The sequence below is a fragment of the Solea solea genome, chromosome 13, assembly GCF_958295425.1.
Source record: "Solea solea chromosome 13, fSolSol10.1, whole genome shotgun sequence".
NCBI classification, from domain to species: Eukaryota; Metazoa; Chordata; class Actinopteri; order Pleuronectiformes; family Soleidae; genus Solea; species Solea solea.
Genome location: NC_081146.1, coordinates 13,896,568 through 13,921,608, shown reverse-complemented (window position 1 = coordinate 13,921,608; position 25,041 = coordinate 13,896,568). Strand labels below are relative to the sequence as shown.

At 40.0% G+C, this 25,041-nt stretch overlaps 1 protein-coding gene across 1 annotated transcript in view; it reads left to right on the top strand.

Moving 5' to 3' along the window:
• cdkal1 (CDK5 regulatory subunit associated protein 1-like 1) overlaps positions 1–25,041 on the top strand; it is a 211,355-nt gene that overhangs the window by 91,999 nt on the left and 94,315 nt on the right. The window lies entirely within an intron of this gene.

Sequence of the window (25,041 nt, the reverse complement as noted above, 5' to 3'; positions counted from 1 at the left end):
TGGACTTTTCAAAGTTATTTGTTTGGTGTTAAGTCTCAAATCTCTACTGTATCGGTATGAACAGAGGCTGAAAATAATATGCATAATTCATCGAAACTTGTTTCAATTGCAATTTTGGCCCCAAACAATTAAAAAAACTAAATATTCGAAACAAAGCGATTATTACAGAATGGGGGCTTTTATTCTGAAAATAATGCTTTTAATGTTGTAATGGTGGCAAAAAATACAACAGTGTAATCCCCGGGTTAAAGATATACAAAATACAATACTTTGTAGTTATTTTAAGGTAAATTCAAAGGTTTCATTCAAAATTTCATGTTCAAAACCACTTTTTTAGGTACAATAAAATCAATGTGTTTCAAGTTTATGTCAATGAGTAATCGTTTGAAACTGTGGTGATTGGATTTTTTGACACAAATAAAAAGGAATATTATTTTTTCCCATAATCGAGCAGCCCTATGCATAATCATGTTAATATAACCTGCTAGCCTAATTTAACATCAGATGCTATGTTTGGGATCTTGATGCTCAGAGAATAACAACCTAAGGTCAAATGTCTCATCGTATTACCGTTTGTTTGCTCATGGACATGATTCAAATCAGTGTCTTCTTATTCCACTGTTCATGGTGATACTCAGTTTTCTAGCTAGAGACATTCCTTTTATAAAAAATCATCAAGTAGCATGTATGGGTTTGCGAAAGTGTCTCATTGTAATAAGAAAGGCAGCTCCATCTTTAACAACTGGACAATTGTGCATCACGGTGCCTCAAGAACCTCCTTAATAAAACAAAGACTGTCGGCAAACAATGTAAAGGCAGATGTTCCAGCAGCAACTTCACATCACTGTTTTGACAACAGCCGAGATCTTCTCACAGAACTATTACGGGCGATGCTTTGAGGCAGTGGGGACACACTCTCTTACATACTTAAATACAAGTCATGATGTGCACGACTCGTGGTCCCCATGCTGTTTTTGTTTTCAGACCGACAGCCCACTGTATTCAAAATACACAAGAGACTGGCTGTTGATGCAGGTATCAGCACAAAACTGAACTTGAAGTCAAGAGTGAGGGCGTAACAGATGTACAGATGCTAGAGAGTGCTCTAAATGATTTTTTTTGGTAAATACTCACCTCTGTTGGCAAGAAGTATCTCACAGAGATGATTAAGTCTGGGATGTTGGAGTGAGTGCCGTTTCATTCATATTGGGGGTAATGAAAAAAGTGACTGCGTACCCTTGACAAGGTCATAGCTTTTCCTTAATCCCTTCCAGAGCTCTGCAAAACAGCTGCATTCGCACCACTGCAGTGCCCGGGGGTGGGCAGTAAAGGGCACACTAACCAGCTGCTTGAACTTAGGTGTAAGTGTGTCTGTGTGGGTGTGTGTGGGTGACATTGCAGGGTTAGGGTTTACCTGCCCTTTACACTTGTTTGAGAGTTGTATACCTCCTAATATAAAGTTTGTTTTGTGACTCCCATTACTATGCACAATTAACAAACCCATAATGTAAATATTTACCCTGAAAACTGCACGTTAAAAATCTTCGCATTAGCCTCCCGAGAGTTAATGTTAGTTACAGCCTCAGGGAATGAATGAATTACTGGATTAATCCCTTAACAAGTCAGTTTGTGAACGTATTTGTAGAATTCAAAGCACAAACTTCACTTTCAAGGTCATGTTTAGAGGGTGTGCGTGCGTGTGTGTGTGTGTGTGTGTGATTCGTTAAAACACAGGAAGCTTGAGTGTCAGAGACGGTTAGTTGTTTTCAAAACAGAGAAAGAGGAAGCTCGAGGTTACCGCCTGTCATGATTTACAGACAGTTGGAATAAGATGGAGGCAGAGATGGGTTATGAGAGAGGAAAGCGGTGAAGTTTCACTGTCTCTCTGCTCTTGTCATGCAGTGTTCAATTTAGTGAAACTGTAAAAAATCAAAAATTCCCTGCTCACAGGGATTTTTTTTTTTTAATCCTTCTTTATTTTTCTTTCTCTTTTGCAACTTTATCATCGCACATAAACTCAGACATGAATGTTTAATGGCCACCAGATAAACATTATGACAAACTGTTTTCCATCCTAGTCAGATGATATAATTCTCTCTCTCTCACACACACACACACACACACACACACACACACAGTCACAGTCACTGGCGAGTGTGATAAGCAGGGTTCATCTCAGGAATAATAGGGAATAGGCCGTCTAATATAATTTCGCCTGTCACATATTATATATTTCTCCTTTGTTATACAAATACAATCATCTGCCACTTTTATGAACCAAAGTCGTGTTATTTACTCTGTCATATATTTTTGTTATGTTTGGAATTACATTAGGCAGTGCAGCAGTGGCCCCGTCTCTCTCTCACCTTCTTCTTATCTCGAACAAATTGAGCCCCACAAACAGGCCCCTGCAATTTGATTTGCTGTTTGATTTCTTTTGAATGAAAAAAAAAAAAAAAAATAGGATTGTGAGTATGAATGTTAATTTTGACTGGGCAAGTCAGCCTTCATTGGGGGCCTTCATTTGATTGGTTTATCTCGGGGAACTTTGAAAGGATTTATGGGATTTATTCAAATTTGATTTTGGGTAAATAGCTGCCTTTCCATCTGGAAAAAAAAATAAAGTGTGCGAGTGAACAGCTTTTAAAGTAATCTGAATTATTCAAATGTATGAATGGATAATTTTGAACATCAGAAAGGTTTGTTAATGTATGCAGGTAATGGGGGCTGGGAATGTCATCGGGAATGACAGGGTTGTGTGTATGTGTGAAGCTTGTGTGTGTGCCAGACACTCGTAAACTGTGATTATGTGTGGGTTGGGTTGCGTGTGTTTTCTCAGTTGTGTGTATCCTTTAGATATGTGTATGTAAAACAGCCAAAAGTAGAAAATATTTAATCAACTTCTTCTGGGTAAGCAATTTCACATAGGGAAGTGTTCTCTCCGAGTGAGAATGTAGAGAATATAAACCTACAACCAACACTCATGAGTCGTCTGCCAGCAACACAGGGACTGTGTGTGTCTGTGTCTATACTTCCACTTTCTGTTTGATAGGATTTTATTTTTATGAATTTGCAGATCTTTCTTTGACATGTTTCTACAGTTTTGGGCACAAACGCTCATCAGATAAGACGAGTCATTTCAAATCCCGAGTAACGCGGCTCCAAGAAATAAACAATGCGGTTGTGGGTTCGTATCCCGGCTCCGTTAGTCTACATGGAGATGTGTCCTTGGGCAAGACACTTAACCCCATGTTGCTCCTGACGGCTGTGAGTGAGTATGAAAGATGAGTGCGATGCGCTGTATGAAAGTGTGAGTGAAAGGGTGAATGGCAAAACTGTAGTGTAAAGCAGCTTTGAGTGGTCATCAAGACTAGAAAAGCGCTATATAAATACAAACCATTTACCATAATCATCTGGTTGAGCAGTTCTGGAAATTGCACAATTCTCCATGACATCTATCAGAAGTCTGCCAACAAACTAGTGATCATGGCCCCCTTCAGACTTTGTGCTATCCTGAGAGAGCTTATTGCAAGTGGACCACTTTAAGTTTGAGCTCACACAGGAATGTGTGAGTCCTTTAAGTGATTATAAAGCTTTAAACGTACATATGCTGGTTCGTCTTCTCCCATTGAAAGCATCTTCAAAAAGGCTGTCGACATCGGAACGTACAGACATCCCTCGTGTTGTAAATGTGGCGCTACCCGCCCTCCAGTAAGGCCCGACAGTAGACGAGGCCGCGAGGTGCCAGAGCTGTGAACGAGTGCAAACTCTATTTTCGTCGAGTCTTCAAACCCCCACTGTGTCGCTGTCACCGTGTCATTTTAAACTGTCAGCGAGGTGTTTTTTGAAATGGCCCCGTCTAAAAGAGGATATGACGCTTCATAGCTGGAGACGGGCTGCAATCGTCCCTACATGACACGCCACATCAGTGTGCAACATGCATCTTAACAGTCGCTACACAGCTTTAATGTTTTCTGGGAGGGGCTGCAGTGAGTGCTGGTAAATGACTTTGATTCATAAGATTCCAAACAAAGCCAAAAGAAATTATATTGCACAAGTCCCTTTCATATGATAACCTCATACATCAAATGCATATGTATACACACACACACATACTAATATTCATAGACTGCTTTTCCTATTGTTTCCACATGACTGATGGCATCAGTGTCGAACATAGATATTAGCTGAAATGACAATCCTTAGTCCTTGCTCCAGCTGGATGACATATGACGGATCGCCATAGATGGACAGATATGTGGGCTTGCTTGTTGGCTCGCTCCAACATCTGTGACAGGTGTCAGCTCCTGTTTACCTCTGCTGCCGCAGCCATGTGACACATGGGGCAGTCATGGCTGACAAAGTTTGCCAGGGATGATCCTCTCCACACCAGTTCCGCCAGGTTGGCCGTTCCAATTTAAGTTTACTAGGTGTGTTTAAATGACGCCTTAGATTAGATAACAAGAACGAGCAAATGAGCCCGTCGGTGATAGCGAGTCTGTGCGAGGCAGGAAACAGATTGACGTGTTAAAGCAGATGTGAGAGGGTTTCTGTTTGTTAGCTATCAATAACATGAAGTATTTCCTCTGCAGACTGAAGTGCACATACTGTATAGAGACACATCTGTATCTGTATACACATTCAGCAGCATATGTTTTAAATGCAGTCAAGTTAAATAGATGGAGGTTATAAGATTAAACGGAAAGCCTGCCTCTAATTTGTCTCCCATTGATTGAAATTTGGCAACAGAGATGGAAGCAGAGGAGCAGAGAGACTAAATATCGATAGGCGCACATTGATCATAGTTAAGTCACCACCATCAAAGTGCCATCTCGTGGAAAGACTTTTGAAAAACTGCTGAGCAAGCAAGCACTAACACAAATGTCCTGTGTGTGAGGAGGCAGTCAAATTCATTATCCACTGGGAAACGCTTTCATGGAGAAGCTACACATAGATTTTCTGAGTCTCCCCCCAGGCCGATAACTTACTGATGTGTTTCACCCAGACAGAAGTTTCTTCTCATGTGCTTTTCAGGACTGAGAAATAGCTCAGGATTCAGAGACACTTTTTTTAAAAAAAACTGGCATCTGTGTAGCCACTGAACTTACTCCCCAGAGTTTGATGTCTCTAGAACCACAGTGTCAGGAGTGATGAGTGATTTCATTTGCACTGGACAGTCTCATGTGCAACATGACACTCACACTACCATAGAAGATATATGAGAACCAAGACAAAATCACTGTTTCACAAATATTATGATATTTTGAGGCCAATAAATCTGTTTTCTTACATTGTTAATCTTGTTATCATTTGGTATGGAATCACTTATGCACTTATGAATTATTACGTTATTATCTATATATATACAACAAAAAAGTGGTGAGAAAATTTACTGTCAATGTGCAACAGCTCAACTCCCACAGACGCTCACTTATTGTATGTGTGTCTTCTGAGCCGGGAGGTTTGTGTGTGTTTCTTTATGGGGTCACATGCGGGTCAGTATGTGTCTGCCAAAATGACAGACAACGCAGCTCGGGGACTGCGTGTCAAAAGTTATTTTGATAGCCCATTTTACGTTTGACTTTTAAATGTTCGCTCAAGACACAACTCAGAAGAACGGTGTTTTCAAAGATCGGCATAAAGTGTTTGATGTGTTTGGCAAAAAAAGCTCCAAATACATTTTCTTTGCTGCGTGTGTGTCTGGCACTGAGAGATTCTCCATTATTCAGTTTTATTTTCAACACCGTATGCGTAATGCGCGTTGGTTTGGTGATTATCCTTTTCCGCTTGAGTTGAATTACACACACACACACCTGAGCGAGTGACAGTTGTGTGAGAGGAAGTTGCAACTTGAAAACAATTAAATCAGTGGTCTGTAAGTGAAGACATGCTGGCACCGTGATTATATGAAACAACAAATCAACAGAGGATATTAACGAGTCTGAAAGATTACAGCTCTGTGTGATTCTTCCCTTGTGCGCTTTTTTCTTTGCATCATATTATAATCCTCACCAGGTACCTTAGCTACCATTGTTGAATGGGTGGTGTGCATTAATTACATAGTCATCAAGTCACTAAGGACTTGTGTTTGTAGTCTGCTCATTATTACATGTGTCTCTCTCTATACTTGTGTGTGTGTGTGTGTAGGAGAGAGAGAGATAGAGAGAGAGAGAGAGTGAGTCAGAGAGTTCATTGTTTAGGCCACCGAATCAAAAAAGATGAGGAGTCAGCAGTTCTTTTCTTTTTCGGTCTCCATTCTTCTAACATATTAATGTTTTCTTTGTCTTTTGCTCTTAAGTACGGTCTTCCTTCATTTGCTTTCTCGGCTCTGCCTTCCTGTTTGACTTTTCACTCTCTTCACAGGCTAGACAGAAACACAACAGAGGGCGGGTGTGTGTGCACGCACGTGTGCGTTTGTGCGTGCGTGTGTGCATGTATCGTCTTGTCCTGTGATTTAGTGCCAAGCTGGCAGCGGAGAGCGGTGAATAGGGGGCCCCTTTCTCACAAAAGAGAGCACGGGATACACACATACACACAAGCGCTCGCACACACGCACAGCTCACAGTCGGAGTCAGACTGCAGGCCACCAACTGCACACCTGGCATGGTGCTATTATGTCACCAGAGTGTGTGTGTGTGTGTGTGTGTGTGCACAAGGGTGTGTAAGTCCAGCAGACGCCATCTGCTCTGTCCTCTGTGAACTTGTGTCTACATCTCTCCTACTTTATTGCACTATTTAAAAATGGGTTAATACCCTCAACTAACATTCTTTTTTTGTATTATTATAGTAGCCCAGCTATTTTACTATGTTTACTACTATATTTATATTAAGTGACAATACATATTTCTGTTACACTGAATGCAAAGTTTTGCAGCTGTTTCCTGATGTGTTTGCTACTGAAGTGCTGCTGTTGCAGCTCACAGCTGGACTTGCACAGTATTTACTTTGATATATGAGACGGTTGCGACAGTCTGTCATTTCTATACTACATTTCAATATGAAAGACATAGAAGAATTGGTCTGAACAACAATAATAAAAGTTGTTTTCCAACACATGAAGGCCAAGGCTGTATATGAAAGTGAATAAAAACAGCTCAAAAGAAGCAACATAGCTCTGAAATGCATTGGACAATTGTCTGTCTGTGTAGGTGTGTGTGTGTGTGTGTGGGGGGGGGAGAGATTCAAAAATTAATTTTTTTAATTCCCTTCTTTGCATCTGCCCTTTCAAATAGAGATGAGTTTATATTATTATTGTGTTTTGCTCCTCAACAACAGAGTGGGGGAGGGGAGAGCAGTTACAGATGTAGTCAATAGGTGGCAGTAAGACACTTAGGTTTACACTTGGACCATGTGCTCGGTTCACTGGCTTTGTTTTTGTCTCTTTGGCAACACACACACAAATGTGAGTCCTCTGACTCACATTTGGCTTTTACTTTTTCCTCCTAAAATGCCACTGTGTGTGTGTGTGTGTGTGTGTGTGTGTGTGTGTGTGTGCGTGTGTGTGTGTGTGTGTGTGTGTGTGTGTGTGTGTGTGTGTGTGTACGTACAATCCCCTTCCAAAGCTGTGAAGCACAGCACCGCTCTGTTGTTTACATACCCACCTCCTCCTATATTTTGACTGTGAGCCAAAAAAAAATCAACAAAAATTGGAAAAAAATATTATATCGTCTTCAATGCTGTGATAGCCTAGTAATACATATTTTGAATGTGTGTCCACTCAAAGAAACAGTGTTCTCCGGTACTATGAGAGCTCATGTGTTTAAACTCAGATCCTTCTGGAGGGGAAAGGTTATTCACCCTTTATGATTTTATTATAAGTATATATTTATTTGCATATTACACTTTGTTCAGTGACAAGAGAAGGAAGTGTCATGTATGAGTCATATCGTATCTTATATTAGTGTAGCTTTCTTTGTTCTTTTCTTTGTGAATCTTGGACTTTCTTCTACTTTCTTGTTTTTCCCCTTTTCCTCTTGTCTGATAGCTCGTCATAATTAAAAATTTAGACACCCCCAGCCCCCCACTCACACACACACACACACACCACTGACATACTTTTCCTTTAAAACAAGACATGTTGAAATACATCTCTCTCCTTGCACCAGGTCTCATTTCTCACTCTGCCATGTTCCTGCGCTAAATACATGTTAATTTATTTATTATTATTTTTTCCTCTGATTTCAAAATGTATCCTAAAAGTAAGCCTTTGCGTCCTGGTTCATAACCTGTCACTCCAGTCTTACTTACAACAGACTACATGTCTACAGGTTTGTTTCCATAAGCCTCAGTGAGTCATGAGATACACACACACACACACACACACATCTACAAGTGGCTCAAGTCCTCAGGTTTTGTGTCTACTTTGAAGTCTAGACTTGGAGCTCGCACGGCTGGAGAGGGAGAGATTAATTGGGCCGTTTAATCTACACAGTCCCTTGTTTGAACCCTTTCAGCTTTTTGGCAGTGCCATACAACCAAAGCCCTTTAGATACCTGCGGAGATTAAAGTTTTCTGCCATGTGGCATCTTTCACTCATGTGCGTTTCTGAGCAGGGATGACTGCATTAGATCAGCAAATGATAGATGATCAAACATTCAGTTTGGTTGTAGGTGACACACTAACTAATGCATCTTTGAGTGTGACACTCTCTTTCCATCCATTCCTTATTTGGAGAATACAAACACAGGTGGAGTTGATTGAAGAAAACAAACAGCAGGTCATGTGAAGGAAATATGATTGTTTTGCTTTATAAAACTGAAATGACAAAGAGTTACACATCTAGCAGACGGCTGACTTTTTATTAGTCATGTAAGGCTGTTAAAAATGGTGTCTTCTGTCAAACTTTGTTTGACTTCTTATCATCAAATGAGATAAACAAAGAACAGACATTCTAAAGTCATTTCCAAAAGCAGTTGTCTCAACAGAGAAACAGCTTTTTTCCCCCCATATTGAACCCGGATACCTGAACAGGCAACATATTTAACACATTAATTATGAAATTGACTTATGATTCAAAGTCAGTTCATTTAAATTTGTCCCATATCATAGTCTATCAAAGCGAGGGAAAGGTGAACTCATTTCATTCTCTCAGGTACCAGCCTTCTGTCGTTAATAACCCACACAGCCCTTAAACACACACAACATGCACATCCACTCAACACACACATCACAATTAATTGGTTACTTTACCTGTAATTAACTTGAGCCTTACATCAATGTTGTGATCAACACAACTCATTACCTTTAAAACAGGGGGGGGGGGGGGGGACTTAAACAAAGGAGACTAATGAAAGCCTGAGGAGTCCGACTGAAAAGTGTCAGAAAGAAAATGAAAGGAAACAGCAGTTATAAATTAATAAAATGTGTCTTGATTCAATCTCAATATGTGGCCACATGTCTCTTCATCAGTTTCCCTTTCTGGTAATTGTTGTAACCACTCTCTTCCTTAGTTGTTCTTGAATTTACTGCAGAGCCTGGTGAAATGTGAACAATGAGACAAGCTGAAATGGAAATCCAAACACAATGCAACTGCCCCACTTTTGCTCTGGTGTTAGTCTGTTTTCCTGTCTAAATCTATTCCATCACTTGACTCCCACCTTACTCCCCATGCTGGTTCTGTCCTTCACTTTGTTGTTCGTCTTCCCTCACATTGCTTTCTCTCCCTCTCTCTTACAGCTTTCCCTGTTCCCTCGTTTTTTCTCTTCGTTTTTTTTTTTTTTTAACTCAGATCAATTGTCCTACCCTTTCCTTTCCTTTCCTTTCTGGTCACATCTCACTAAATTAATGACCCATTTGTCTTAACCAGTCTACTTTGAGAGTATCAAGACTTCAATTATCATCAATAATGGGTAGTCTTGGTCTCAGACTCCATTATTGTATTTGTGCATTTATTGTGGCTTTGCAGATTGTCAAATGGTGTTGAACTGACCATGTCAAGCTTGTTTTATTTTGGTAAAATAATTAATTTAACCAAAGCTTTTACTCTTTTAAGCATAATAATGTTAGTTTTATTAAGTAACATTATATTTTGTTTCTGTAATGAGTAGTATCCAATGTTGGGGAATGTACTGTGTGACTCACAGAGAGAGACCAAGGGAATAAATAATATTACTGAAAATGTATATTATCTATATTAAGAATATAGACATTATCAGTACAACAGCAACACTGTTAAAACTGTAGCAGGAGAGATGGGACATCCCAGGTAACCGCATAGGAGGACAGACTGGACTTATTACAGTTCCTACTTATTACCGTAACAATATACAATGTTACTTAATAAAACTAATGTCAAATATATGCTTCTATGTGAGTTCTCGTCGGTGAGATTGTTTATTTGGAGTCAGAGCCATTTTATGAACATTACAAATTCTCAGCTTCAGTCCAACATTCCTTGGCAACACATGACATTAGAAAAAAACCTGAATGATTGTGTTAGTCCAACTAAAACCACACTTTAAAAATACATGTAAACATGTTCGTCTGACTGAAATGACTAAATTGAATTTCTCAAAGTCTCAGCACATGGGCCACAGTTCCCACCCCCGGCTTAAACCTGGAAATAACAGAGGAAGCAGATGCACAGAAGTATAAGACATAACAGCAACAAAAATATGAAAGAAATCCATGCCAGTATATTTGTTGGGCTGATGAGGAGACTGATTTTGTACTCTGACGGCTTAAATAATTTAATATTTTTAAGTTCACGGAGGAACATAGCTGCAAACTCAACCAGAAACTGCCTAATTCCAACACTTTGCCTCCTGGCTTAATGTTGTCCAAAACACTACATTCATATATTGTGTAGTTGAGCTACAACCATAGCTGCGTTTTTACAACCACTACAACCGTAGCTGGACTTGACTATGCATGGAAACGTGTTGAGTCACACTATCTGTCACGCAGCCAGCAGACAGACGCAGTCCAAATAGAGCAATTTCATTTCTGCTAAAATATTCTACCCAGTGATAATGGTCAGTAAATGATCTTTTAATATCCCTTCAAATGTGTCAGCTGTCCCCCGGCCCCCTCTAAAAACTGAATTCCCACTTATTCATCAGAGTATGATTTTTGATGAGATCATTTGGTCATTCTGTGAACTCAAGTTATCAGTGATATGGGCAATAAATTGTTCTTTTTTTCCTTCGTTTTAAAAGGAACAAGTGTGTACCTAGAAAACGACAACAATGTTGGCTGAGTGTAATTTGCAGCTCTGTACAGCATGTGTGTTTGACCGCACATACTCGTGCTTGTTTGTGTGTTTGTTTCCCTGTGGTATACGTATTTTTGATAGCATCAGGGGGTCTCTTCACACCCCCTGCAGGAACCAGTTCTCACATAGTGGACCACCCGTGGCCACAGCCACGAGCCCCTGGTGTTGGGTGACATGAAAGGCCTACAGGGGGACAGCTGATGCACATGCTAATGCTCACACAAACACACACACACAAACACATTTGCTTAGAGAAATGTTTTGAAAACGATGGAAATTACTGAATATGTCCTTGAGTAACTGTTCCCTCTAACTCTTTGATCTTAAATTGTCTCTTCCCGTGCTTCAGGTTGTATATGTCATTGCCCCTTGACAAACAAGCTTTGCTTTGTGAGGGAACAAACAATAATTGTCTGATTAAAATAACATACAAGACAACTTTCACTAAAAAATGTACATTTTGTATCTTATGTGTGAATGTGTGTCACTGTAGTCAACAGAACTAAAGATAACTGTGACATAGATACCTTTTTGACTTGCACATTATCCATTATTCCATCAGTTTTCCTTGCAGATAGGAACAAACTGACAATTCCTTTTTTTATTTATTTCTTTGAATATCTCATCCTTTTATGTGCTGTGTCATTATAATTCCCTCAGAAAGTATTAGTCAAATTAATTTGGCAACATTACACTACAAAGAAGAGGCAAAAACACAGTCACCAAAAGCAACACAAAACACAAATTCATCAATACAATACATTTTGGTACAGTTAGGTCTACATCTAGAAACATTTTGAATATTGAGTCTATGTCTACAGCCACGTTATTAGCCACATGCGTCATCCGACCGAAGTAACGGGAGCACACTGGACTTGCGAGGATTCTTTCTGTGGTGTATTAAAGTGAAATACGATGTGGTGTCAACACGGGATGTTTTGTTCTGAAAAGTACGATTTATTACCCGGCGTCATCTCCCGCCTGTGCTAAATTCTGCAGAATTTATGCGGCTCTGCTGCAGCATCCACCAGAAATAGGAATGCTGCGTATCCACTCCGACCATCCGCAACTGGGCGGACCCGAATCACAGCTGTTACGCAAACCAGTGTACTTCGACACATTGATTCGAGTTGATGCTTGTCAGCTCCAGAGACGCAAAGCAAGTGTATTTTGGGGGTCAAGGCTGGCTTATAAATATCTGTGTGCACCAGGGTGCGCTGAACATGTCCTCTCATATGTGTAACATTGTAAATAAAAAGAGTGCTGCACTCGATGTAAGACTAGGCATCGGTTGCATTACTACATTTTAGATAAAGGCTGTTGGAGCTTTCTCCTGTTGTCTGTGATTTCCCGTTTCAGGTAGTGCTCATTTCCTCCTACTCTACTGAGTGCTGTGTGTTATGAATACTTGAATGCTTGCAGCACTCTTAATAAAGTAACAATTATTAAAATTGTTACTAAAATAATGAAAACTGTGTGGAGTATCGGGGGTGGGGGTGTTTTGAATATATTTCGAACTTGATTTTATTTTTCTTCAATGCCACAGTTTCACCAGTCACCCATACAGCAATTATATGCACTGCTTTTTTCTATCAATCACACCCATTCACATGCTGCCAGCATAGCCATCAGGAACAACTTGATGTTGATGTCTGTGAAGCTTCTTAGTCATCCAGGTTGTAGATAATCTTACAGAGTTAGCTGTAGGGGAAGTTGAAGACATTTCCCCTTTCACGAAAGAGACTTCTTCACTTTTAGTTTTCAGAAGCCAGTTCAGAACTTGTAAAGGGCAGCCATTGTTGCTTGATCTGGTGCAGGTTGATGATGTCATTGCTCAGTGCATGCGTATAGGCCCCAAAATCTATTGGATTCAGATATGATAGTTTTCATTCATGTTGCATGGCCACACATCGGATTGGATTTAGGACCACATACTGAAATGACACGAATCTAATCTGACAATTGGAATTGACAATCACGTTTCTGTGTCCACATAACCGTTAAAGAATTACACATGATCCTGGTAATCTGAACGTAATCTTCTGACAGCCTTCTATAACTTTTCTTAAAGCTGTTGTTTTAGTTTTGGTGTTTACATTGGTTTGTCGTATTGGTGTTGTACATGTATATATGTGTATATATGTGTGTGTATATATATATATGTATGTTTGTGTGTGTGTTTGTTTATTTATATAACTGTTGGTTGTTTTGGTGTTACTGTGGAATGTTTTCTGTGGCAGGTGGCATATGTAGAGGGCAATGTTGTGGAGCATTGGGAATTTAAAACAGTTTGCTTGTGACACCATACTGACAGGATGACAGATAAGACGCCTGAAAGTAAATACCAGTAAACGGCTACAGCACATGAAAGACAAAGATTAAAAAAAGACAATTTAAGGAGCAGCAACAAGAAGAGCTGAGAGGGAAGTTTAGTAAAAAGAAAAAAATATTTACCTTTTTTTTTACTTTTAACTGTGTGAGGTGTCCTCTGGTTAAAAACAAAAGTAATTGTTTCTATTTCCAAGGACAAAACTATGATCTATGCATCCCATGGTGCAAACACACAGACACACGCTGTTTGATGACATGTTAGAACATGTCTTCAAACTGTGTATGTCAGCCTTTTTCTGTGGGTCTCTTGCTCTATGAGATATGTAGATTCAGTGAGTCATGCTCTGTGTGCATAAGAAACAAGTTGCTCAGCCCATTCTGCCATACTAAAAGCAGCCTTTTCTCACAAAACCTGTCGATAATTAGTCAAGTTTCTCCCTTCTTTAAGTCACATGGCCTGAGTGTTAACATCTGTCCTCAGAGGTCCCATTACAACTCGACAACCCTAAGTACGATTGTTCACATCTGGTATTAACATGCATCCTGGTTGTGTATCCTGTGAGACTCCTGTGATAAAAACTCACTTTCCAGCGCTGTGTGCAAGAACACAAGGATGTAATTTATTCTCTGACTTGAGCTTAACCTCAGAGAGGAGCACCTCTGTATGGAGTTCTGGTCCCCCGATTGGATGAAGTGCTGTCGGAAGAGTGAGTCGTCTTTCAAGTGGAAGTAGCTCCACTACTCTACATACCGATATGTCCTTGGGCAAGACACTTAAACCCCACAAACGTCATCTCCGTCACTACACCACATACCCCAGTGCTAATTTTGCATTGGTGTGGACGTTACACTATTATGTCCTCTGTGCCAAGTTGACTGATTGGACCATTGGCTCTCTAATGGGTTTAGGTTTTCCGTTTCGTCTGAAATGTACGCAAAGTATGGATGAAAGGCTCAGTCCGTCTCCATCTCTTTCGTAGGGTATAACTCTTACATTCTATCACACACCTGGGATGCTGTCCTCAACAGGACGTCAGACAGGGTAGTTATCTCCTGCTCTCTGACAAACCTGTATAAAACAGGAAGCCAGTCACGCTACATGTAACATCACGTGACCCTTCTTAGGAAGAAGTAAGGTCATCAAAAAAAACTATATTTTTCTGTCTGACTGAATGAAATTCAAGCTCAGTGATATTACCAAGAAGACAGGATGAACATTTTTGGCATATTAATGAGTCTTTAGCCCTAAACTGAAGCCGTTCCTTGGAAAATAAGGCCCTGCCACATTAAAACCAAGTTTTGGTCTCCATGAGGACTCCATGAGAACAAAAGAAAAAAAAAATACAAACACACACAAAAAACAGTCTTGACAAGACTGTCAAACAGACACTTTCACACCTTCTCTTACCTAAATGCACACACACACACACACACACACCCCGACTAAGTGAATTAACAAACACAAACATGATGCCTGCTGGTGGGTTATGAATATATTTGCATAAATACTGACCAGACTTATTATTATTTATCACATTAGTGGCTGCAAAACCACATAGGCAAACATGAATACACACACTGCAAAAAATGGGTCAACAACCTTGAATTGAAAAGAGTTAAATCTTATTATGTCTAATTAATAACGCAACTGTGGTACTGCACGTGTGTCTGAATGCTGTTTGTCTTTGAGGATAAATGTCATGTGTGTATTTGTGTACTTTGACTTCTTTGACAGCTGATAATAAGCGTCAATGACTTTTTAATATGCTCTCATTTCCACATGTAAGGTCACCGCTGAGACATTTGTCTCTTTGTGTGTGTGTGTGTGTCAGCTTGTATTTGTTACCTCTTCTGCCATAAACACTGACTTTTACAGGACCAGTAGTTCTCAGGGGGACTACAACCTGATGTCCTAATGAGACAGAACCTCTTATCTGAGAGGTGAGAACTGGTTAAGTGTGGGACTAAGATTTGAATTGTGGTTAGGTTTAAGTTAGGGTTTTGGCATTAACTTTTTATGGTTAAGATTAAGGATAATGCTTTATTTAGTCTGTTCCAAATGAATAGAAGTCTCTACAGTGTCCTAAGAAGAATAGCTGCACAAACATGTGGATTTGTGTGTTTGTGTGTATGCCTTGGGTGCCTTGCAGTTCTTGAGGTCTCTGAAGCATACAGAAATGGAATCCAGGCCCTGTAGCTCCCTTTGACACGCTCACCCCTCTCTCCCTCCCTCACACTCTCTCTGTGTCTCTGCCTCACCGTCCACTAATGTAAGCATCCTATCAGCCATTCATCCTCCCTACGGCTTCATCTCATGCACTTTTAATGACGTACAGTACAAGTTCATTATCCTCATAGAATGACACGGGGTCAGATCTCGAGACGGTATGGATAGTCCCTGCTTGATAGATTGCTGTTTCGCACAATTCACAACAATATTCAGTCCCAAACATTCACATCGGTGCTGAAGTGATCTGATTGATCAGTAGATCGTCAGGTGACTGTTAATCAGTAAGTGACTGTTATAAATAGTCTTTCAAATATGACATTTTGCTCAATATCTCTGTCCATTGTGAGAAAGTTTCCTTCATATCACTGTAACACACAATTTTTGAACAGCTGACTCATTGTGACAGTTGCATCTTTTTTCATATCATAGATTTAGTTAGTAACTGATGAGAGAAGTTTGCTTTCCAAAAAGAAAAAGGCCTGTTGATTGCTGACCAAATCATCAATAATGTTAGTCTCTCTCTTGAAGAAAACAGTTCTCCCACATCATCTGTTTGTTATTGTTAGTCATTATCTACCCTGCTTATTTGTTTTTCAGTAGTGTTTGGGATGTTTTGTGAAAGGCTGCTGCTTATGCACTCAAATCTAAATTGCCTCGAGGCAAAAAAAATAACCAAAATATACTGTCTATCTCCCAATGAATGGACCTCCTTGTCCTGTTTGTGGTGGTAGTGGCTGAAACATCACCTAGGATGTACTGGCTGAGAGGTGTGAACCGGCTTTTTCCCCCCCTTATGTGAATAGTTGTGTTCTTCTAACAATGCACCATTGTGTGCTGGTTTGCCTGAGGCAAGAAGAATATTAGTACTTTGAAACCTGCCATTTTCAGTGGAACAGTTTATCACTTACATCAATAAACAATTGATTGCCATCCCCTCCTCCATCTTTCCCATCATTCATTAGTTGTCTGCCACTCCTCCCGAGGTCACAGGAAGTTCTCAACCTGCAACAGTATGGATACGGGAAAAGGCCTGTTTTGTTTTTGTTTTTTTTCTCCCTGCAGATTCTCTTCTGTATGTATTCTGTATGTAGTAGTGCATTTGTGTTCGCATCTTCACAAGAGGCTTCATCTTTGACGACACACACACAGGCGTGAAAAGATGAAAGAGAAACTGTAATTTATCATGATTGTATCTTACAGTATCCTCTCTCCCAATTACTCTCTATACGTTTATATACACAGCCCACAAACACGTATAGATATACATACTTTATAACACGCGCGCACACGCTACTTGAAGACCTTCTGCCAATTACTTTTGATATCCACATACATTATGTCTGACCCACATACGGTATGCTGCGGCTTTTTTTCGTATGTATTCCATACAGTTCGTGAGCACGCAGTCATACATGCTTTCATGTATCGAGACACTGCTGGTGTGCACGGAGCGATCCTGCCCGTAGTTCACAAACTATGTGAAAGTAGGTTAAAGCTGACATGATGTTGTTGTTTAAAGGATTGTGTTGGCGGTTCATTAATGCCGTGCATATGCATGCGCATCCACACGTGTGCATGTATGTGCAACATGCACACGTAAGCTGTGCATGCACACATGCATGTATTTGGTATAAACATGTCTGAGGGAGAATATTTGCATATACAAGTGTGTGTGTGTGTGTGTGTGTGTGTGTGTGTGTCTGGTTAATCCGCGATGATGACGCTACCTGCCAAGACACCCACACACTGCATCAACAGTTGTGACTCTAAATTAAGCTGCTTAATTACTGCAATTAAATTCTGTGTGTGTGCGTGTGGTGTATATGTGCGCGTTATAGTTTGCGAGTGTTTGTTATGGCGTTTGAAAGAGGTCCTGTGTCTGTCTGTCTGTGTGTGTGTATTAATCTGTCAATGCTTGCGCGTGTGGAAATGGTAATTTCTCGCATGCCTGCGAATCAAAGATTACCGTAGTTTACGAATTGGAGTGAGAGCTTTTGATTCTAAACCTTGAGAAAAATAGTAAGAATCTTTGTCGAGTTTATTTAAATTTGACAAGGGAGCATTTCTCTTTGATGTCAGCTAATGCCACTCAGAGGACAGTCTGGAGTGGGTAAGTCTTCAGAGGATGAGAATGTGTACAAACTTTGTGACAAGTAAACTCCATCATTGGAGATAAATCTTTAATAGATAGAAATGGACGGGTATTTTTTAGTCACACCTGTGAAAACTCAAACACTGATGGGACATCAAGGCAAATCAGAAAATACTCCCTTGTACTTTATTATTTAGGGTCCGATCGCACGTAGGACCCTATTGAAACTGAAGAATGATTCTGATTCCTGCTACTTGACCTAGCTTTTTTTTTGCGTTTAGGCCAACCACATTACGCGCAGTCATTAACTTTTTCCTCTTTTTCCTCCAATTGCTGTTGTTGACATCTGCCCCAGAATTTTTAAGTGTGTAGTGGTGGGCGAAGAGATTCACTCTGGAGGCTGACAGCCAGAGGGGATTGGCTGGCCGTGGAGGACAGGGTAGGGACTAATGTGAATGAAGGTCAGACAGGCCTTCCAGGCAGTGATACTGCAGAAAAAGTGTGTGTGTGTGTGTGTGTGTGTGTTTATGTGCATTTTGTCTCCAAGTGATGCAGTGATGATGATAATGAACAATGCTTTCTTTCAAAGGAAGCACTTTCAAATGACCATGCAATTCATAATGGCTGAATACTTCCTCTTCCAGACCTTAATTTGTTGTCTCATACACATTCATTGATGGCCAAACGAACTTATAATCGCAAGAATTTGCCGGTCAAAAAAATAAGAGTAACTTACTGATCAGAAGACCCTCAAACAATGTTAGTAAAGGACCAAAAAGATATTTTGTAAAATATTTAAAAAATATTACAGATTACTCATCTTTACATGCCATTTTCTCTTTCTCTACATCTCTTTGACTCTCTGTCTCCTCTCTCTCATACAAAATTTTGCACACGCACTAACTGAATGAATGCACATGAATAAAATCATATTGATCCATGAACTGTCAATGTCAACACACATCTTTCTTTGTGTGTTGTGGTGGGGGGTTGAATTTATATTCCGATTAATTATAGTCTCCGTTGAAACCAACAAATCAAGTAAGACGAGTATGGTTACAATCTTGTAGGACTCGTAGTTTGTGTCCTTTTCTTCTATTTTGTCCTGCTGGTGTTTACTTAAATCTGCAAGTGTAAAATGTGCTAGCAGGCAAAAACTGTGGATGGCTCGATAATACTTTGTACATGTCTGATACTGATTTTACAAATACTTGAGGATCTACCCATACTAATATCAGTCAGAGTTATTTTGACGAGTAACGGACCAATACTAAGTATCATATCTGCTCATTCTTACTATATACTAATGTATGTAAAGTATGGTGTGTACATTTCCTGTATGCTAGACTTCCATTTTAATCAGGAGAAGTCAAACCTGGTGTTTTAAATAACATATCGCCTTGCATAACATGAGGTTTATAATGTTTGCTGGATTTAATGTTGTCAGATGAACATTAACATATCGACAAAGTCATCAAGAATTGCCTAAATCAAATACAATTCAAAGTATTACATTTTTTTTTTAAAGTCAATAATTCAAAGTGAAAAATTCCCTAAAGGAATCCAACCTGATTCAGCCGCACATACAGAAAATCATGCCATTCCTGATTGTTTGCATGGCCTGTAATGTTTAATAGATTACAGATTATATGCACATACAGATGATCCTATTATCCTGCATTAAGTCCTTATTTTCCATGACACAAAGCAACACAGATCTAAGCATGTTGTATGCATTAAGTTGCCATGATGCATGTGTGTGAGTGTGTGCCTCTACTTCAAGATGTGTGTCTCACTGTCCTATTAAATTCAAATCCTTTTACTCCTAAGCAATTTAACATTTCAGAACGTTTTATTTAAGATTTGCGATAAACTCACTTCTTCTCTCTCAGTCTCTTTTTCCATGCATGCATGTACTGTAACATGCTTAGCCATGTGCTGACTCGTGTTATGGAAAATATGTTTTTAATGCTGTTTAATAGGATCATCTTTATGTGCATCTAATCTATAATCTCTTAAACATTGTAGCCCGTGGCAGCCAATCAAAATGTATATCATGCCAAAGAGATTAAGATGAGTATGAACACTGAACTCTACTCATGTGAAGGGTGGGGATGGAACAGTATCTCGCTTGTTTCTATTCATAAATCTGAATATATATACTGTAAATATGTACTGTAGAACAGACTCAAACACCATCACATTCAGTTCATTTGTATAATCTACTGCTACATGGTCGTCATGCTGCTTTAGTGTTGGGTCACGTTCCAGTTGTGTGCATTCTGGTGGTAGATGTGGTTCGTCTGAGTGTAAATGTTGGTGCCTCAGTGGGTTTGATTTAACTGCTGCTTAAAACTGGTTGAACAGACATTTGTCAGTATGCGTTTTACTGGCTAATTGAAAAGTATCCTTCATCAGAAACAATACATTTATCATAATTGATAATCAAAGTATTATGTTTGCTTATAAACAGGGTAAAGGAGGCCAGTAACGTGACAGGGATGACATTTTAGTAGATCACGTAATTAGATAGTTCAGGTAGATTGACCCCATTCAGACCTGGTCACATGTGATCCGTGCTGATCACATGTGGACAGGCCTACGGTAAGATCTGAATACTCCCACTTCATCCGGATGCACCCATTCCTGAGCATTCATCAATGCAATCCCTCTCCTGAACACATTACAGATCACCCCCTCAGCTGACATCCTTTCATTCTCTGCAGTTTCTCGTATTTAGTTTTCACGTCGGTCATGCTTTGATTCACTCAGCTCTCATCTCTTTTTCCTCTTTCTCTCTCCCAGAAACTTGTATAAATGCACACACACACACAGATTGACGGCAGACACATCTGTATAGACTCATTACAAACACAATTGTGTTCTTGTGAAGTCGGTGTGTATTTGAAAAAAAAAAGCTGGATCCAATCTCGCACGGGCCACGTGAGATCTATCTCGGAACCATTTTGGAAAGTTGCGATCAGATCTTTCAGGACAGATTTTTACGACCAGGTCTGAGCAGGGCCTTTTGCAGAAGGATGTAAGGATACATGGCAGGGTTGCTCTTTATTGTGTTGAATGGAAAGCAGTTTGAATTGTGCTTACATTAATGCTGTAAACTGGGTATCGCAAAACAAGCAATCAGCCCCTGATATGAACATTTTAAAGTGCCCTAATATTGGCCTGATGGTAATGATTATGCTTGTCATGTCTCAAGTGTGATAAAAAATGCTTGTGTATTTGATTTTGGGCTTGTTTAGCAAACAGATTACTAAAAAATTCCCAGTCCATCTCCCACAAATTTCCATGTACTGGTTCCACTTTATAACCATAGTGTGTCTGCTAGTGTTGTTGCAAGTTATTGGCTGATTGCCTAGTAACACTGTTGCTGTTATAGAAACAACAGTGAGGAAGCGACAGACTAAAGAAGCTAAAATGTTGTACAACCGAAGGAACCAGAGCCAACATGTACCAGCTAATAGAAAAAAAGCAGGACATAAATATGTGTGGTCAGGTTGTGCTGCTTGTGTGTCTCATTTATGATTCCACTCCCTTTTACAGTTTTAGCTGTGGTATTTACTAAAGCTCCCAATCACCTGAATCAATTGGTTCTGCCACACTTCTTCAAAGCAACTGCTTCAGAGCCCTCATTTCTTTTCTCCTCCCACTCTCCGCATGCTTTTACCCGGGGACGGAGCAAAGACAGAGCCATGTGTAAAGTGTGTAGTGATATTCATTCCTTGTCAGAACTAATGGCCGCTGAATTTCAAGTACACAAGTTAGAATGTCTGTATAAAATAACTATTGAGTGTTACATGCAAATCGACCAATGTTGTATCGCTACCGCACACAATTTTGAAAATGCCCAGAGATACTGAACAGAAAACAGTAGAGATCTAAGTTAAAACCCTAATGTTGAGGTACTATTTGTAGGTCTTAGCCCAGTTTTTTTTAAAAACAATTTTAAACACTTAAATGTAACCCAAGGGATCTGTAGTCTCAGGGTTATTACTATTGTCATTCTTGACCTAATTAAAGTAGACTAACTTTTAAAGCAGGCACACTCACTCGATCATGATAAGACTTAACTGGTCACATGACATTCTGAGACAATAACATGGGTGTAATGTGTGACAATTACAAAAACAATATGGTAAGGTGGAGCACTGTCCACTTGCTTTTCATTATAATATTTGTACAGTTAGGCATCATGACTCACACTCTAACTCACTGTGTCAGATCCATATTAACCAGTCCGTTTGGACAGGATAATATGCAGGAGCTAATGTATTCTCACACTCTATTTTAATGTCTTTCCTTTGTGTTGGATTTCTTGTTTTTTTTACTGCTTTTCCTTTTGACCTGTGAACATTTCGATGAATATGAAGAGCACAGAGGGAAACGCAGGCATATCAAAATGTGTAAAAGCAGACCCTTACCTGAATTCATTGTACAGACAAGCATAGAAACAACCAGCGTATCCATCACACTTAAAGCTCTCATCAGTTCAAGTATAAGAGCTTTTTGGAAACAAGTATTATGGCATTTGCCAGACATGCTGTTGTCAGTCTTGGACAAAGACAAATGTCCTGGTGTCCACACAGCTGTTTCCTTTTGTGCTCTCTCTCTTACAATCTCTGTCTCTCTATTTTCTCTATACCATGTATAATCCCACCCCCTAGGGAGCAATACCAAACTAGGCTGGACACTAGTATCTTTAGCTTGTTTTGTTGACTCTTCCCTGTGCTTTTTTTTTGCACTGCTGGCATTGTTAAGTGAAATTTAATAGCCTGTAGGAAAAATGCCTGGCCCCCACCTATCTTTGTAAGTGTTCTGACATCAAACTTCATCACACATTGCCATGGAAAAGAAAAGGTTAGGCTGAGGGTTACTTATTTGATGCACATAGGTCAAAACACAAAGGAAAGTTGCCTCCCCTTTGTTTCAAGAGACAATTTTTTTTTTAACAATATCAGTATTTTGCTCACATTGTATCATTGGGTCAGAAGTCAGCCGCAACCTTTCGCTTTTGAAGGGTCATTTCAGCAGAGCGCATACTTTGTAGACCACTCTTCATCAAAACTTTAGTCACAACATTATAGATGGACAACATATGTATTACCGTTGAAAGCCTTCGCTCTCCAAATGAATGCAAATGTAAAGATCTGCACCACTGTGACCCCTCTCCGCCGCACACGTACCAAAATCAGAGGAAGCAGCTGTGCTTTGTATCAGAACAGATAGAAAAGGGAGAACAAGCTCACATTTCCTGAAACTGCCACCATCTCTGCGTCTTTGGCCAACAATAACACCATTAGCACATGAAATACAAAAGAGCCTGTGGCACAAGCTGAAGAGGAAACTTGGGCTCGGGTCACACTTTCCACAAGGTGCTCTGCATTCCGACATTTCTGCATGTGCGTACACGGTCCATTCATTCTAAACAAGGGTCAGGGTCAGTCTAGCGTTGTGCGTATGCAAATTCGGTCCCATGTTCATTTTCCAGTAGCCCTCATTTGTATGTCCTTTTATTCTTTAGGCCCTAACTTGTATGCGTTTATGTACCGGCAGACCTCATCACATAACCTTAAGGTAGTTTCCATGGTTACTGTCTTCTTAGGTCATTTTCACACCTAATAGTCTGCTAGACTCACTACGATTGGGGACAACACGTTCCCCTCCTCATCTGAGGTGGCGCTGCATCAAGAATGACTGAAGGAGAAGACAAGATAACAATGAACGAGAAAACTCGCTCATCTGTTGGTTTATGCAGGACAACTTCTGTTTCTGCCACCTAAGAACATCGGTCTTGGTTTTATTTATTTGGATTTATGTGAATATAAGACACATATATGCTGCAACAGTGGGCTCACCATTTTTTCCCACCTCTATGCACATATGTTTTGGTTGCATTTACCCACAATGCCCTGCGTTGTAGTCCGCTTCCTGAATTTGGTTCACTTGAAGCAATCCAAGACCTACGTTTTTTGGCAGACCAGAGTTTGCTTCTTTGGTACGGATCAGAGTTCGGTTACGCATTCACACCTCCCCAAACAAACCGAACTAGGGTTCGATTAAGAAGGAGCCGGTGTGAACGCACCGTTGGTTGTCTCTTTTGACTAAAACAAAGGCACACCACCGCGTGGGTTGAAAAAAGGTTGGTGTGCTCACGTTTGTCTGCCCTGGGTCGATGTGGACCATTGCGAAAATGGGCAGATGGCAAAAGTTACATGACTCAGACCTTAATGACCTGGGCCTAAATGTTTAAGGTTTGAGATCTATGTATGACTGTGGGCTTGACATGGAACACTTTCTCCAAAGCATGACCCTGGTCACAAGAAGATTAACAAAGTAATTGCAAGAGGTATTTCATCATATTATAGAAAAGATTGCACTCTCAGTAGTATTGTATGAGTTAAGTCACATTAATGTTGTTTTGGAAGCTTCAAGGCCAGTGGAACATAGCTTCTAGCCTTGTATAAAGAGAGAATTTGGCCAGAAATCTTGTGGGACCGAGATGTGACGTCGAAAAGTGTGCAGCTGGTTTGATGGGTTTAGGAATGAATCCATTCCTAGGAAGCAGATGACGCAGGCAATAGTTGGGATCTGGCAGAGAGACCTGTATTCACTCCAGAGCTTAATATGAAATGACAAGGAGCTTTTAAACAATAAGGTTTATGAATGTTGATAATGACATTTGTTGTTGCAAGTGTAAAATTTAGATGAATTGGTTTAAGTCAGCAAAATTGTTGATGGTGTACAGTTTTTTTTTTTTGTGAGGCAGTCCAAACAGCTGGCTACTATTCTTACCCAGCTGGATATTGTTTTCACAAGTGGAAAACCCTGATTCGAGATAGTCAGTAGAAGCGTATTTTATGATATTTTTGAGTAGCGGACCGAGATTAAATTAATTGCATGCTGAAGCAAATGTAAATCATGCCCCGCATGCATTCTTATACACTCTGCATTTGCCTGCACATCTGATCACATGTAATTGATGGATGTTCTTGACGTGGCTGGCTCCAGAAATAATTTGCACATCTTAACGTCAATGATGATGAGCTTTGGAGATGGTTTCACTCCGGACAATTATACTGTCATCATCTTTAATCTATCTGGCCCATGCATGCCTTTGAACATGTACGCACACACACACACACACACACACACACACGC